This window comes from Alexandromys fortis, unplaced genomic scaffold (genome assembly GCF_014885135.2).
Source record: "Alexandromys fortis isolate MF-2015 unplaced genomic scaffold, M_Fortis_MF-2015_v1.1 scaffold_29, whole genome shotgun sequence".
Lineage (NCBI taxonomy): Eukaryota > Metazoa > Chordata > Mammalia > Rodentia > Cricetidae > Alexandromys > Alexandromys fortis.
In genome coordinates this window covers 4160058-4164650 of record NW_026067891.1, presented here as the reverse complement: position 1 = coordinate 4164650, position 4593 = coordinate 4160058, and positions in this window count along the sequence as shown.

Sequence of the window (4593 nt, the reverse complement as noted above, 5' to 3'; positions counted from 1 at the left end):
TCTTCCTCTTTATCTCTTTGATTGCTTCAATTTGACCCTAAACTTGATCTCCATATCCAGTTCTTGCAAGTTCCCTGACAGGTTATTGTACCTTTTCTCTAGACAAAGATTTGTAAAGCTTTATGAAAAAAATATCTGGGCCAACACCTCTACAACCAAATTATACGCTGACTAGTCTCTAGAAGGAGTGAGGAATGGTGAACAAGACCAATTATGCCAATTATTGAACATTATAATTGCAGCTCTTGGGAGGGATCTTGAAGATATGGTATCAATGTAAATTTTTTGTTATATGTGGTTGTTTTGTAATTCATTAAATAACAGTTTCCTTATTCCTTCTGCTTAGTATTTGTAACGTTTATTACACACGTGTATACACACACATGTGTATTGTGTTTCCCTGTCTCCCTCTGTGACATGCTCCTTGATGGGTTGACAGCTCTTGTGCTCCAGGGAGGTGGTGACAGGTCCACCTACCATTTCTTAACACAGACATGGAAGCTATTTCAGTCCTGACCTTTGCTCACTCACCCTTGACTTCTACATCGAGTGGCAAGGCGCAGGCTTTCCTTGTCTCTAGTTTTGCTCATGTACGTCCAAAATATATTGACAGGTCAATTCTTTTGTTAAGAACAAGCCAATTAAACAGAACTTCAGAACCAAGTAGAAAAAAAAACCACAATTCTTTGTGCCAGAAAGAGATATTCCCAATTTTATTAATAATTTAAACAATTCTAGGCTTCTGGATTTGTATTTTGAAATATCATATCTTATGAAAATCCTGTTGTATCCTGTTGAGACTGATTCTGCTGGCTTAGTCTCATGTAGTTTTCAGCAAAAGTTAATTTGCACCCAAAGAACAAGCAAAGATTGAAATATTATTCCCGCATAGAGACTCCTTAAAATATATAAAAATTTCTTCTTTTTAAAAATCTTTTTTCTTTAAAAATGTCTTAAAAATTGTCCTAAAATGCCAGTTTATTCTTTGGCACAGATCAAGATTTTAAGTCCTTTTGAAGACAAAGACTTGAAGCCAAGAGGTTGTGGTGCACACCTTTAATCCAGCAGTCAGGAGGCAGAGGCAATTGAATCTCTGCGAGTTCGAGCCCAGCCTGTCTGTAGACAGAGTTCTAGGACAGCCAGAGCTACACAGAGAAACTCTGTCTCGAAAAACAAATACAACAAACAAACAAACAGCAAAAAGACAAAGACTTGGGCTGGCAAATGGCTCAGAAGGGAAGGTGCTTGTCACCAAGTCTGATGACCTGAGTGCCTTCCCTGGGACACACGTGGTATAAAAGGGGAAGAGTGATTCTTCTGACCGCCCCCCCCCAAATAAATAAATGTTAAAAGAAAAGATAGGGATTGAAGTGGCATCCAGACCATCCCAGCTCTAGTGGATGGAAGATCAGAAATTTATCCTGATGTGGGAGTGTCATATATCAATCTGTTGATTTCATTGGTTAAGTAATAAACCAACTGCTTGGCCTCATAGCTTAGAACATAGGTGGGTGGAATAAACAGAATAGGATGCTGGGCGGAAGAGGAAGTGAGGTCAGACTCTGCGCTGCTTCCAGAGGGACCGACCGGACAGCCGCCATGCTCTGCTCTCCCAGGCAGCTGCAACCCACGATGGACTTAGGCTAGAATCTTCCCGGTAAGCGCACCTTGGGGTGCTTACACACATCATTAGAAATGGGTTAGTCCAGGTGTGAGAATCAGCCTGTAAGGGCTAGAGTTCATGGGCCAAGCAGTTCTTAAATGAATACAGTTTGTGTGTTGTTATTTCGGGCATGAGCTAGCCAAGCGGCCAGGGTGTTGGGGACGCAGCCCCGCCGCCGCTCCTATTTCAACATTATCCTAGGTCACATTGTTGAGTTTGAGGCCAGGCTACATGAGCTCCTGTTTCAAAAACAAAACAAAATAATAAATAAATAATAATGAGAGAGAGTGGAAAGGAATATGGAAACACACTTTTACACTTATTTATTTATTTATTTATTTATTTATTTATTTATTTATTTATTTATTTATGTGTACATATTAGGGAACTACGCACAGCAGGTGTGTGTGGCAGTCCGAGGACAACTTGTGAGAGTCAATCTGGCCTTCTACCAATTGAAGCTTCAGCAACTGAACTCAGGCTGACATGCTTGCACAGCTAATGCCTTTACCCACTGAGTCATCTCACTAGCCCCAGGAAACTAACACTTATTAAAGCTTTTATTTTTTTCTCTTTTAATTTTTTTAAAATTTTTATCTATTAGATTTTTAAGAAATACCAATCTAAGTTCCCACTCCCTCCCTCCTCCCTTTCCCTCCACATAACCTCCCACTCCACCCCCATCTAATCCTCAGAGAGGGTAAGGCACATTGCTTTGAGGAAGGTCCAAGGCCCTCGCTACTATATCTAGGCTGAACAAGGTATCATCCAAAGAGAATAGGATCCCAAAAAAGCCAGTACATGCAGTAGGGATAAATCCTGGTGCCACTGTCAGTGGCCCCTCAGTCTGTCCCAGCCATGCATCTGTCAATCACATTCAGAGGGACTAGTTTGGTTCTATGCTTGTTCCTTCCCAGTCTGGCTGGCATTGGTGAGCTCCCATTAGCTTAGGTAGACTGTTTCAGTGGGTGTCCCCATCATGGTCTTGACCTCTTTGCTCATATCCTCATTCCTCCCACTCTTCATGTGTGCTCTGATGTGGATCTCTGCCTCTGTTTCCATCAGCTGCTGGATGAAGGTTCTATGGTGATCTTTAAGATATTCATCAATCTGACTACAGGGCAAGTCAAGATCAGGCCCCCTCTCCTTTATTGCTTAGGGTCTTAGCTGGGGTCATCCTTGTGGATTCCTGGGAATTTTTCTAGAGCTAGGTTTCTTGCTAACCCCATAATGGCTCCCTCAATCAAGAAATCTCTTTCCTTCCTCTCATCTCATCCTTCCTCCATCTCGACTATCCCACTCCCTCAAGTCCTCTTTAACCCTCCCTTTCTCCCCTCCTTTTCTCCTTTCCCCATCCCTTCTCCCCTACCCGCTGCTTCCAGTTATGTCAGGCAATTTTGTCTGTTTTCAATTTCCAAGTGGATCTATATATGCTTTTCTTTGGGTTCTCCTTATTACTTAGCTTCTCTAGGATCATGAACTATAGGCTCAATGTCCTTTGTTTATAGCTAGAATCCATTTATGAGTACAAACCATATTCATCTTTTTGGGTCTGGGTTACCTCACTCAGGAAATTGTTTTCTAATCCATCCATTTGCTTGCAAAATTCAAGATGTCACTGTTTTTCCCCCCCCCCCGCTGAGTAGTATTCTAATGTGTAGATGTGCCACATTTTCTTTATCCATTCTTTGGTTGAGGGGCATCTAGCTTGTTTCCCAGTTCTGATAATTACAAACGATACTGCTATGAACATAGTTGAACAAATGCTTTTGTAGTATGACTGAGCATCTTTTAAGTATATGCCCAAGAGTGGTATTGCTGGATCCTTAGGTAGATTGATTCCCAATTTTCCGAGAAACCGCCATACAGATTTTCAAAGTGGTTGTACAAGTTTGCATTTCCACCAGCATGGATGAGTGTTCCCCTTACTCCACATCCTCTCCAGCATAAGCTATCATTGGTGTTTTTGATCTTTGCCATTCTGACAGGTGTAAGATGGTATCTCAGAGTTGTTTTGATTTGCATTTCCTTGATGGCTAAGGATGTTGAACACTTCCTTAACTATCTTTTGGCCATTTGAGATTCTTCTGTTGAGAATTCTCTGTTTAGTTCTGTGCCCCATTTTTTAATTATTTAGAATTTTAGTGTTTAATTTTTTGAATTCTTTATATGTTTTGTAGGTCAGTCTTTTTTCTGATTTGGGATTGGTGAAGATCTATTCCGATTCAGTAGGTAGCCTTTTTGTTTTATTGACTATTCTTTGATTTACAGAAGCTTCTCAGTTTCAGGAGGTCCCATTTATTAATTATCGCTCTTAGTGTCTATGCTACTGGGGTTATGTTTTGGAAGTAATCTCCTGTGCTCATACATTGAAGACTACTTCCCACTTTCTCTTCTATCTGGTTCAGTGTGGTAAGATTTATATTGAGGTCTTTAATCCATTTGGACTTGAGTTTTGTGCATGATGATAGATATGGATCTATTTTCATTCTTCTACATGTTGACATCCAGTTATGTCAGCACCATTTGTTGAAGATATTTTCTTTTTTCCATTGTATAATTTTAGCTTATTTGTCAAAAATCAGGTGTTCATAGGTTTGTGGATTAATATCTGGGTCTTGGATTCGATTCCATTGGTCAACCTCTCTGTTTTTATTCCAGTACCAAGCTGTTTTCATTACTGTAGCTCTGTAATAGAGCTTGATGTCAGGGATGGTGACGCCTCTGGAAGTTCTTTTATTGTACAGGTTTGTTTTGGCTATCCTGGGTTTTTTGTTTTTCCATATGATATTGATTATTGTTCTTTCAAGGTCTATGAAGAATTGTGCTGGGATTTTGATGGGGATTGCATTGAATTTATAGATTGCTTTTGGTAGGATTGCCATTTTTACTATGGTTTTTTTTTTTTGGTTTTTCGAGACAGGGTTTCT